Source organism: Oncorhynchus mykiss, chromosome 11 (genome assembly GCF_013265735.2).
Source record: "Oncorhynchus mykiss isolate Arlee chromosome 11, USDA_OmykA_1.1, whole genome shotgun sequence".
NCBI lineage: Eukaryota > Metazoa > Chordata > Actinopteri > Salmoniformes > Salmonidae > Oncorhynchus > Oncorhynchus mykiss.
The window spans coordinates 40,537,783-40,551,174 of record NC_048575.1 but is presented as its reverse complement, the minus strand read 5'-3'; the positions used below and the strand labels follow the sequence as shown (position 1 = coordinate 40,551,174).

The 13,392-nt window shown below is 44.5% G+C and overlaps 1 protein-coding gene and 1 non-coding gene across 4 annotated transcripts in view; one reads left to right on the top strand and one right to left on the bottom strand.

Moving 5' to 3' along the window:
* The window catches only part of grid2 (glutamate receptor, ionotropic, delta 2), a 555,674-nt gene that overhangs the window by 192,820 nt on the left and 349,462 nt on the right, over positions 1 to 13,392 (bottom strand). The window lies entirely within an intron of this gene.
* trnaa-ugc lies at positions 925 to 1,000 on the top strand. Its single transcript has one exon. It is a non-coding gene; the product is annotated as a tRNA-Ala (tRNA).

The following is a 13,392-nucleotide window of genomic DNA, read 5'->3' as shown; positions in this document are numbered from 1 at the left end:
AGCAGGGCGGCATCCAAAAAACGTTCTGGTCGGAAGAAACCAAGCAAAATTAAGCTGATTTATTACCTCGGCCAGGTAGTAACTAGCGCAACGTTAGCACATCACGTCTTGTTTTATGGGGCGGTGGGTGGTTTAGATGCTTAGGATTATCTCCGGTTAGAAGGCTTGAAGTAGGGCTCTCATTAAGAACCTAGTGATGTTTTCCTTGCCTTGCTTTGTCTTGCTCTGGCTGGGAAAGCAAAGGGATTTAGTGAGTGACTGAGTCACTGGGATGTTTCTTTTATGTGACTGGCAGCTAGCTGCAGGTAAGGCGCTGTGTCTTGTAGATTAAAACGCTGTGATTACACTGTGAGAGCAATGGGAGAGCTCCTCATCCACCATCCCGTCGCTCTGAAATAAGACGCACAGTGCTAAATCCTTTCCGACCATGGGAACCTGGACTCTCGGTTGAGAAATTGCACACAAGTTCTCCTCCACCAATAAAGAATTCCCCTTGGCAGAAGTTGAGCAGTGGTGATCTGTTAAGGCCAAAGCCCTAATGTGATGGTTATCAACCAAGTTGGTCCCCACATGGAAAATGTGCTGTGCACTTCCAATCAGGCCAACAGCGACGACACACACGCAAAAACGACCTGATTATTCTCTATTATTTTTCCATTCATCAGATCAATGTAATTTGCGTGAGAGGAGAATCCTTCTGCCATTAGTCATGCTGTATGCCATGAGTATAGGCTACTGGAAAAGACACTCAACACAGAGGGAATTTACATGGGGGGGCGGGGTCCCTGGGAATAGCTGCTTTCGCATGGCTCTGATAATTGTTATTATCTCATATGTTCCACCTGTCTGCTCTCTGGCAGTGAGAGAATGGAGAGAGTAGAGAGCCAGTACTCATCTAGCAGACTGGCGATGGAGCTGATCAGCGGTCCCGTGTGGCTCAGTTGGTAGAGCATGGTGCTTGCAACGCCAGAGTTGTGGGTTTGATTCCCATGGGGGACCATTATGGGGAAAAAGCACAAAAATGTATCTACTCACTACTGTAAGTTGCTCTGGATAATTGTGTCTGCAAAATGATTCAAATGTAAATTACACCATGCTCTCTGACACATACCCAAGGAAACAGTGCTAAATCTAGCTAGACTCCTGGAGATAATCAAAGCCACTTCTAGAAGGCTTTGGCATGTAGAATACCCATTTATTGTCCCAATCAGGAAATGTGTTGTGCAGTCTGGGTAGAACAACAAGAACCACCATACAACAGATATATCCCAAAAAATAAATAGCAAGAGATCTGTTAAGATCATGAAATAGGAGCAAATGTGACTCTTTTCTCTTCAGGTCAAAGACGCCTGCCTACTTTATGTCATCACTAAACATCACAACATCTTATCAAACATTTATTTGGGGGGGGTTCATAAATGTTGGGTTTGCGTTGTTTTTGATTGTTGGTGCAATTTAGCTGCTTTGTATGTTAGTAGTGCAGTCTTTCATATCAAAGAGGATATTACTACTTTCAACGAGAGTAGGTGAATGATATCCAACAAATAAACAGCAATTTGGTGCAACGGGCTAAGCCCTGGCACTTCTATCCACGGGCTATATAAGGTTGAAGTACCACTACATCCCTGTGCGTCACTCAACTCACAGAAAAACACATGCTCTTTCACTAAGTACTGTATTTAGAACTGTTAGCACTGTTTAGAACAAGCAGGTTTATGGAGTTGTGAAATGTCTTCTCTTTGGAGCGTGAGAGTCCTCCATTTTAAGCGTTTAGCTCACACTTACTCAGGCGTACGCGCCTTCATACATCATAACCATTATGTGTCACATTTGCCATTTTGGTTTAATGTCAGCCACCTCACTCACAGTGCGGCATCAGTCATCTATAATTCATGCTCTGTGTGCGACTGTCAGGAGGCCATACTGTCACACAGTGTCTGTTGCAGTACGGCACTGACTCCTAGGTGAGCTTGGGAGCCACACACATGGGGGCCCACACACACTTAGCACACACAGCGAGAGAGAGGGTTGCAGAGCCGGGCCCTCCTGTTGATCCACTGTCATCTGAGAAAAACACACACACACGCACACGCACACAGGGTTATATTCATTATACACCAAATGGAAGAAGAAACATGGATTACCTTGATTAAGAAGTTCTCGTTTTGGTATTCCGTTGTGAAACGTTTCGCTACAGTGTGCACAAATGAATACGACGCTGGTGCTATATTCTTTCTGCCAGTCCAATCTGAGCTGAGGGGAAGGCATAAGACATGTGTGGGTTGGCCTGCAAGCTCTTGGGGGGGCCAGAGGGGATTTGATGTGGATCCCTCCCCCGGCTTCTTAATGACTCTAAATTACCATATTACCGCCTGCTTAATTAGGCCAATGCAGGCCTGATCATACAACACTGATTTACACAGGCCATCAATTCAGCTCCAGCCATTCAGCCCCAGTCGCTCCAAGGACATGCCCAGTCCTGTCTGACTCTGCCAGGGCCTAAGCTCAAACCAAACATCCTATTAATCCTCCTCCACCATTCTGATAGATGAAAGCCAAAGCAAAGTCATTCCCCTTTTCCCTCCACAGAGTACCGTACGCAACTGGTGTATAGTTCTATGTTCCCCAAAGATGGTGATCTTGGGTCAGTTTAGCATTTCCTCCACTAATGGTTAAGGTTATGATTGGGGGAGGGGAAGCTTCACCCCAGAGCTGTGCAACCGGAACCATCCGTGTTGAGTGTGGCTATACTGGGATTGTTCAGCGACTGACCCACGGAGATGCTGGCCTATACACTACCAGTCTGCCATGATGGGTTCCTCTCCCCTTTCCACTCTCTTTGCTTTCTACTCCACAGAGAAATGATGACAGTGAATTCCAAGTGAGTGGCTTTCATAGTGAGTGGCTTTCATGTGCTGTGATGGGGAGGGGAGGCTCAGGGATTATCAGGGTCAATATATCAGTCATTTGTCTTCCCAGTAGTGAATTAAGGTCCTGAACCCTGGCAAAAGCCATGGAGGAGATGATGGTGAATATAGATCAATTTCCAATGTATGTCACACGGGGCAATAATTCACCGCCAACCTTATTTTATACGATGACATGTCATTTGACATTTGGATAGCAATGGAATAATTGTTGGACAAAATCGAATGGAGTGTATGGAAAGGGGTGTTCCTTCATCTACACATATGAATAAAGTTGTGTCCACACGCACATTATTTAAAGATATTTAAAGGTCAAATCAAATATTTTTTTTATTTTTTATTTCACCTTTATTTAACCAGGTAGGCAAGTTGAGAACATGTTCTCATTTACAATTGCGACCTGGCCAAGATAAAGCAAAGCAGTTCGACACATACAACGACACAGAGTTAGTTACACATGGAGTAAAACAAACATACAGTCAATAATACAGTATAAACAAGTCTATATACTATGTGAGCAAATGAGGTGAGATAAGGGAGGTAAAGGCAAAAAAAAGGCCACGGTGACAAAGTAAATACAATATAGCAAGTAAAACACTGGAATGGTAGATTTGCAATGGGAGAATGTGCAAAGTAGAAATAAAAATAATGGGGTGCAAAGGAGCAAAATAAATAAATAAATAAATACAGTAGGGAAAGAGGTAGTTGTTTGGGCTAAATTATAGGTGGGCTATGTACATGTGCAGTAATCTGTGAGCTGCTCTGACAGTTGGTGCTTAAAGCTAGTGAGAGAGATAAGTGTTTCCAGTTTCAGAGATTTTTGTAGTTCGTTCCAGTCATTGGCAGCAGAGAACTGGAAGGAGAGGCGACCAAAGAAAGAACTGGTTTTGGGGGTGACCAGAGAGATATACCTGCTGGAGCGCGTGCTACAGGTGGGTGATGCTATGGTGACCAGCAAGCTGAGATAAAGGGGGACTTTACCTAGCAGGGTCTTGTAGATGACGTGGAGCCAGTGGGTTTGACGACGAGTATGAAGCGAGGGCCAGCCAACGAGAGCGTACAGGTCGCAATGGTGGGTAGTATATGGGGCTTTGGTGACAGAACGGATTGCACTGTGATAGACTGCATCCAATTTGTTGAGTAGGGTATTGGAGGCTATTTTGTAAATGACATCGCCGAAGTCGAGGATTGGTAGGATGGTCAGTTTTACAAGGGTATGTTTGGCAGCATGAGTGAAGGATGCTTTGTTGCGAAATAGGAAGCAAATTCTAGATTTAACTTTGGATTGGAGATGTTTGATATGAGTCTGGAAGGAGAGTTTACAGTCTAACCAGACACCTAGGTATTTGTAGTTGTCCACGTATTCTAAGTCAGAGCCGTCCAGAGTAGTGATGTTGGACAGGCGGGCAGGTGCAGGCAGCGATCGGTTGAAGAGCATGCATTTAGTTTTACTTGTATTTAAGAGCAATTGGAGACCACGGAAGGAGAGTTGTATGGCATTGAAGCTTGCCTGGAGGGTTGTTAACACAGTGTCCAAAGAAGGGCCAGAAGTATACAGAATGGTGTTGTCTGTGTAGAGGTGGATCAGAGACTCACCAGCAGCAAGAGCGACATCATTGATGTATACAGAGAAGATTTGTCACATGGTTCGTAAACAACTGGTGTAGACTAACAGTGAACGGCCTACTTACGGGCCCTTCCCAACAATGCAGAGAGAAAGAAAATAGAGAAATAATTTTAAAAAAGTTATAACAAATAATAATAATAAAAGTAATGATAAATACACAATGAGTAACAATAACGGGGCTATATACACAGGGTACCAGTATCGCGTCGATGTGCAGGGGTACGAGCTAATTGAGATAGATATGTACAGTGGTTGCTCAACTAAACGTTTTGACATTATGCTGCGGGATTTAGAGGTAATTTGTGGTTTAGTACGGTACCCTGCGTCCCTACTTCATTGCTCCAGACCAGCACAAGGGGGAGTTAGAGCAATGATTATGCTATCAGGTCCCAAGGCGCTAATGTGTCTCAATGAATGGGTGCCATAAACCAAATAGAAATTGATAATTGTGCACAACATCATAATTGAATTTCAATTAAAGGAATGATGACGATGAAGAAGGTGATTGAATGCAGAACAATAGTGTAATAATTGCTATTCCTCTGTCCTGCACGTGCGCAACCTGGAAAAAAATACACTTATTTTTTTGTTACTCCTCGTCAGTATTACTTAATAAAACTGTTGCTACACTAAGGCTTTTATTCTAAGAGAAACGAGAAATGTCCAATTATATTCCATGATATTCTTAAGATACATATGTTGACTGAATATAGGCGGGTGATGTCTGCTAAATCATCAAGTTGGTGGCGCGGTCATAGAGCCTCAGCACCTACATAAGGCTGAGTGACTCACTCATTCATGGCCTGGGCTCAAAGTACAGCAGAGTTGCATAGCGGTTTAAGACACTGCATCGCAGTGTAACTACGTTGCTACAGACACTGGTTTGGTGGCCATGACCATGAGGAGACGGTAGGTTTTTTGGTTTCTCTCCCTCTAAAAACAGAAATAAATCATTCTAAATAACAAACTGGCTTCATTTACAAATTAGTAAGAATGTCTCCTCCCATGTTCAAGAATTACCTTTTTCCTCGCTCACTTTTGGTTATTTGAAAACAAAAATAATGTCCAACATATCATTGTTTTTTAAACAAAGCGATTATTATTATGAATTTAGAATTATATAAAAGCCCCTTAGATATTCTCACAGATCAGATTTGCCCTAACAAAAAAGGGCCCTTAGATATTAATTTAGAATCCTCCAATTCTCTAAATGTAATTATTGGCGGAGAGTCACGTCATTGAAAAAAATATTTGTAGGCCTACCGTAGGCAACATGAGTCTCACTAGTGTTGAGTAATGTGCTGTTAAAAGTGGTGAAGGTCTTATTTATTTAAAAGGGATATTGAAGTCAGAAGCAATAGGATTTGAAGCAATAGCCTAATCGCGTGTGGTCAACTACTTCAGCACTGTTTCTCGCTGCTCTGAGACAAGCATGGGGACTGGTCTCAACGTTAACAGTGAAGGCAGGATGCTGACCTAGGCAGAGTTCCTCTGTCCAGTGTCTGTGTTCTTTTGCCCAATCTAATCTTTTCTTTTTATTGGCCAATCTGAGATATGGCTTTTTCTTTGCAACTCTGCCTAGAAGGCCAGCATCCCGGAGCCGCCTCTTCACTGTTGACGTTGAGACTGGTGTTTTGCGGTTATTAAGTAATGAAGCTGCCAGTTGAGGACTTGTGAGGCGTCTGTTTCTAAAACTAGACACTCTAATGTACTTGTCCTCTTGCTCAGTTGTGCCCCACGAGGCCTCCCACTCCTCTTTATATTCTGATTAGAGCCAGTTTGTGCTGTTCTGAGAAGGGAGTAGTACACAACGTTGTACGAGATATTCAGTTTCTTGGCAATTTCTCACATGGAATAGCCTTCATTTCTCAGAACAAGAATAGACTGACAAGTTTCAGAAGAAAGGTCTTTGTTTCTGGCCATTTTGAGCATGTAATCAAACCCACAAATGCTGACGCTCCAGATACTCAACTAGTCTAAAGAAGGCCAGTTTTATTGCTTCTTTAATCAGGACAACAGTTTTCAATTGTACAAACAAAATGTATCTATTGATCAATTAGCCTTTTAAAATGATAAACTTGGATTAGTTCACACCACTTGCCATTGGAACACAGGAGTGATGGTTGCTGATAATGGGCCTCTGTACGCCTATGTAGATATTCCATAAAAAATGGTCAGTTTCCAGCTACAATAGTCATTTACAACATTAACAATGTCGACACTGTATTTATGATTAATTCGATGATTTTAATAGACAAAAATAGCTTTCCTTTCAAAAACAAGGACATTTCTAAGTGGCCCCAAACTTTTGAAATGTAGTGTATATAAAAAAATACTTAAAATGGCTGTCTATCAATGATCAACAACCAATTTGACAGAGCTTAAAGAATTTTGAAAATAATCATGTGCAAATATTGTACAATCCAGGTCCCAGAAAGACTAACGGCTGTAATCACTACCAAAAGGTGATTATAACATGTATTGACTCAGGGGTTTGAATACTTATGTAAATTAGATATTTCATTTTCAATACATTTCTAAACATTAAAAAAAAAATGTTTTCCCTTTGTCATTATGGGATATTGTGTGTAGATGGATGAGGAAAAACATTTTTTTAATCCATTTTGAATTCAGGCTGTAACACACAATAAAACATGGAGTAAGTCAAGGGGTATGAATACTTTCCAAAGACACTAAACATATAAGGAGGAATAAAGAGACTAGGCAACAGGATAGATAATAAAACAGTAGCAGCAGCATATGTGATGATTAATAAAAAAAAGGTTTGCTTATTAAAAAGGATCAATGCAGATAGTTACATAGTTAACCAAATAAGTTACCGAACTAACTATTTAACAGTCTTGTGGTTTGGTGGCAGAAGCTGTTCAGGGTCCTGTTGGTTCCAGACGTGTTACATCTGTACCGCTTGCCATGCAGTAGTAGAGAGAACAGTGCATGACTTGGCTGACTGTATGACTGAGTCTTTGACCATTTTTAGGGCCTTCCTCTGACATAGCCTCGTGTAGAGATACTGGACGGCAGGGAGCTCGGCTCCAGTGATTTACTGGGCCGTACGCACTACCCTCTGTAGCGCCTTGTGGTCGGGTGCCTTGCAGTTACCGTTCTAAGCGCTGATGCAGCCAGCCAAGATGTTCAACTCTTTGAGGATCTGAGGGCCCGTGCCAAATCTTTTCAGCCTCCTGAGGGGAAAGAGGCATTGTTGTGCCCTCTTCACCACTGTGTTCGTGTGTGTGGACCATGATAGATCCTTAGTGATGTGGACACCGAGGAACTCCCGACCCGCTCCACTACACCCCTGTCGATGTGAATGAGGGCGTGCTCAGCCCTCCGTTTCCCGTACTCCACAATCAGCAACTTTGTCATGCCGACGTTGAGGGAGAGGTTGTAGTCCTGACACCACTCTGCCCGGTCTCTGATCAGGCCTACAACCGTCGTGTCATAAGCAAACTTAATGATGGTGTTTGAGTTGTGCACAGCCACACAGTCGTGGGTGAACAGGGAGTACAGGAGGGGACTAAGCACGCACCACTGAGGGGCCCCCGAGTTGAGGGTCAGGGTGGCAGATGTGCTGTTGCCTACCCTCACCACCTGGTGGGCGGCCCGTCAGGATGTCCAGGATCTAGTTGCAGAGGGAGTTGTTCATTCCCAGGGTCCTTAGCTTAGGGATGAGATTGGAGAGCACTATAGTGTTGAACGCTGAGTTGTAATCAATGAACAGCATAGGTGTTACTCTTGTCCAGGTTTGAGAGGGCAGTGTGGAGTACAATAGAGATTGTGTCATCTTTGGATCTGTTGGGGCGGTATGCGAATTGGAGGGGGTCCAGGGTGTCTAGGATGATCGTGTTAATGTGGGCCATGACCAGCCTTTCAAAGCATTTCATGGCTACAGATATGAGTGCTATGGGGCGATAGTCATTTAGAGAGGTTACCTTGGCATTCTTGGGCACAGGGACTAAGGTGGTCTTGCTTGAAACATATAGGTACTACAGACTGGGTCAGGGAGAGGTTGAAAATGTCCATAGAGATTCAATGATTGCAATTAATCAAGATGGGCTCCCGAGTGACGCAGCAGTCTAAGGCACTGCATCTCAGTGCTAGAGGCGTCACTACAGACCCTGATTTGATTCCAGGCTGTATCACAACCGGCTGTGATTGGGAGTCCCATAGGGTGGCGCACAATTGGCCCAACGTCGGCCAGGTTTGGCTGGGGCAGGCTGTCATTGTAAATAAGAATTTGTTCTTAACTGACTTGCCGAGTTAAATAAAAGGTCAAAGAAAATACAATTTAGATGTAATTTAGTGATTGCCGTGTTACCACTTGTACATTTAGAATGTTGTACTGTTGCAAGTGAATCTTGAATTTTTCACCCACACCATGATATAGCCTTGATACAGCCATGTCAACTTCTCTGTTGTAAGTGTGTGTATCTGTGTATGTCTGTGTGTGTGAGTGACCCTTGACCAGGCTAAAGCTATTCCTCTGCATCCTTCTCCTCATCACCTTCCACTCAGTTACCAACACCATGCCAGGTATTTTCTCCGTCTCTACTGCTCAATGCAGTGTGCCTGCGTCCCAAATGGCACCCCATTTCTGCCTCCCAAAGGGCACCATTTGGGATGCAGCCTGTGAAAAGTCTATCTGGGTTGTCTTTCATAATCCTGACCTGACGAAGACCTGAGTGGTCGAAACCAAATAAATGAAATGGGAGCATAGAATGTATTGTGCAGTCTCGTTTCACCTACTATGAATGTGTTACAATATCCAGCACCTGCTCATAGGCAGGTGCTCATGTGTGCGTATGTAATCTTTTCCTATTCTTCATTCATTTCCAACATAAAATGAAATACGCATATTGTTTTGCATTCTATTCTGTCTGCTAGTCAACTCAGTTATGTGTCTAGTATACTACATCAAAACCATTAAAACCACTAAAACCAAAACCATCTACTGGCTGTGGCAACTCATGGCTTTGCATTGCGACAGAAGAAGGCGTGAGTTTCTGAACCGCATGATGAGTGGGCTCAGACGCGATATCTCGCCTGTCAATCATTCACCCACGTAACACAGTGTAAGATACAGTGTAAGCTCTCCCCTCCATCCTTCCTCTCTTCACCCACATGTTCCCTATGGGGTTAACCCTTTCCACTTGACTAACACACATGGCTCGACTTGTCCCTCTATGTCGAGTTAACGCCTGCCTCAAGAGCACATTACAGTAATCCCGGATAGAACAGCTGTTTCTCCCCTGGTGCTGTCTGTCCAACTCTAACTGCATAGGCTGCTATTCCCTATAAAGTCCACTACCTTTGATCAGGACACGGTTTCCCAAAACCATTGTTACTTCAGTTCCACTTGAAAACGCACATGATTTACCGACTGCCTCAGACCACGCCCAGAACAGCTGAATGCGTCGTCACTTTATACATAGAAGATAAACACAGAATCAAGATGTTTATCCGTCCCTCTGTGACCGCTGATAAAATCAGAAAGAAGTTGTCAATGTCTTCAAAATTGGTACAAATCAAAGATTTAAAAAATCCACTCCAATCAGTGTAAAGGGAGGAGACAGGTTACAGAAGGATTTTTAAGCTTTGAGACTATTCAGACATAGATTGTGTATGTGTTCCATTCAGAGGGTGAATGGGCAAGACAAAAGGTTTTAAGTACCTTTGAATGGGGTATGGTAGCATGTGCCAGGCGCACCGTTTTGAGTGTGTCAAATCAAATGAAATTTTATTTGTCACATACACATGGTTAGCAGATGTTAATGCGAGTGTAGCGAAATGCTTGTGCTTCTAGTTCCGACAATGCAGTAATAACAAGTAATCTAACTAACAATTCCAAAACTACTGTCTTGTACACAGTGTAAGGGGATAAAGAATATGTACATAAGGATATATGAATGAGTGATGGTACAGAGCAGCATAGGCAAGATACAGTAGATGGTATCGAGTACAGTATATACATATGAGATGAGTATGTAAACAAAGTGGCATAGTTAAAGTGGCTAGTGATACATGTATTACATAAGAATACAGTCGATGATATAGAGTACAGTATATACGTATGCATATGAGATGAATAATGTAGGGTAAGTAACATTATATAAGGTAGTTTAAAGTGGCTAGTGATATATTTACATCATTTCCCATCAATTCCCATTATTAAAGTGGCTGGAGTTGAGTCAGTGTCAGTGTGTTGGCAGCAGCCACTCAATGTTAGTGGTGGCTGTTTAACAGTCTGATGGCCTTGAGATAGAAGCTGTTTTTCAGTCTCTCGGTCCCAGCTTTGATGCACCTGTACTGATCTCGCCTTCTGGATGATAGCGGGGTGAACAGGCAGTGGCTCGGGTGGTTGATGTCCTTGATGATCTTTATGGCCTTCCTGTGACATCGGGTGGTGTAGGTGTCCTGGAGGGCAGGTAGTTTGCCCCCGGTGATGCGTTGTGCAGACCTCACTACCCTCTGGAGAGCCTTACGGTTGAGGGCGGAGCAGTTGCCGTACCAGGTGGTGATACAGCCCGCCAGGATGCTCTCGATTGTGCATCTGTAGAAGTTAGTGAGTGCTTTTCGTGACAAGCCGAATTTCTTCAGCCTCCTGAGGTTGAAGAGGCGCTGCTGCGCCTTCTTCACGATGCTGTCTGTGTGAGTGGACCAATTCAGTTTGTCTGTGATGTGTATGCCGAGGAACTTAAAACTTGCTACCCTCTCCACTACTGTTCCATCGATGTGGATAGGGGGGTGTTCCCTCTGCTGTTTCCTGAAGTCCACAATCATCTCCTTAGTTTTGTTGACGTTGAGTGTGAGGTTATTTTCCTGACACCACACTCCGAGGGCCCTCACCTCCTCCCTGTAGGCCGTCTCGTCGTTGTTGGTAATCAAGCCTACCACTGTTGTGTCGTCCGCAAACTTGATGATTGAGTTGGAGGCGTGCGTGGCCACGCAGTCGTGGGTGAACAGGGAGTACAGGAGAGGGCTCAGAACGCACCCTTGTGGGGCCCCAGTGTTGAGGATCAGCGGGGAGGAGATGTTGTTGCCTACCCTCACCACCTGGGGGCGGCCCGTCAGGAAGTCCAGTACCCAGTTGCACAGGGCGGGGTCGAGACCCAGGGTCTCGAGCTTGATGACGAGCTTGGAGGGTACTATGGTGTTGAATGCCGAGCTGTAGTCGATGAACAGCATTCTCACATAGGTATTCCTCTTGTCCAGATGGGTTAGGGCAGTGTGCAGTGTGGTTGAGATTGCATCGTCTGTGGACCTATTTGGGCGGTAAGCAACTTGGAGTGGGTCTAGGGTGTCAGGTAGGGTGGAGGTGATATGGTCCTTGACTAGTCTCTCAAAGCACTTCATGATGACGGATGTGAGTGCTACGGGGCGGTAGTCGTTTAGCTCAGTTACCTTAGCTTTCTTGGGAACAGGAACAATGGTGGCCCTCTTGAAGCATGTGGGAACAGCAGACTGGTATAGGGATTGATTGAATATGTCCGTAAACACACCGGCCAGCTGGTCTGCGCATGCTCTGAGGGCGCGGCTGGGGATGCCGTCTGGGCCTGCAGCCTTGCGAGGGTTAACACGTTTAAATGTCTTACTCACCTCGGCTGCAGTAAAGGAGAGACCGCATGTTTTCGTTGCAGGCCGTGTCAGTGGCACTGTATTGTCCTCAAAGCGGGCAAAAAAGTTATTTAGTCTGCCTGGGAGCAAGACATCCTGGTCCGTGACTGGGCTGGATTTCTTCCTGTAGTCCGTGATTGACTGTAGACCCTGCCACATGCCTCTTGTGTCTGAGCCGTTGAATTGAGATTCTACTTTGTCTCTGTACTGGCGCTTAGCTTGTTTGATAGCCTTGCGGAGGGAATAGCTGCACTGTTTGTATTCGGTCATGTTACCAGACACCTTGCCCTGATTAAAAGCAGTGGTTCGCGCTTTCAGTTTCACACGAATGCTGCCATCAATCCACGGTTTCTGGTTAGGGAATGTTTTAATCGTTGCTATGGGAACGACATCTTCAACGCACGTTCTAATGAACTCGCACACCGAATCAGCGTATTCGTCAATGTTGTTATCTGAAGCAATACGAAACATCTCCCAGTCCACGTGATGGAAGCAGTCTTGGAGTGTGGAGTCAGCTTGGTCGGACCAGCATTGGACAGACCTCAGCGTGGGAGCCTCTTGTTTTAGTTTCTGTCTGTAGGCAGGGATCAACAAAATGGAGTCGTGGTCAGCTTTTCCGAAAGGGGGGCGGGGCAGGGCCTTATATGCGTCGCGGAAGTTAGAGTAACAATGATCCAAGGTCTTTCCACCCCTGGTTGCGCAATCGATATGCTGATAAAATTTAGGGAGTCTTGTTTTCAGATTAGCCTTGTTAAAATCCCCAGCTACAATGAATGCAGCCTCCGGATAAATCGTTTCCAGTTTGCAGAGAGTTAAATAAAGTTTGTTCAGAGCCATCGATGTGTCTGCTTGGGGGGGATATATACGGCTGTGATTATAATCGAAGACAATTCTCTTGGTAGATAATGCGGTCTACATTTGATTGTGAGGAATTCTAAATCAGGTGAACAGAAGGATTTGAGTTCCTGTATGTTTCTTTCATCACACCATGTCACGTTAGCCATAAGGCATACGCCCCCGCCCCTCTTCTTACCAGAAAGATGTTTGTTTCTGTCTGAAACCCGTTGACTGCACCGCCTCGGATAGCGTCTCTCCAGTGAGCCACGTTTCCGTGAAGCAAAGAACGTTACAGTCTCTGATGTCCCTCTGGAATGCTACCCAAGAAGAATGCTAGGGAGTGGTGCACGGTGTGCCCGTCTCCGGAGT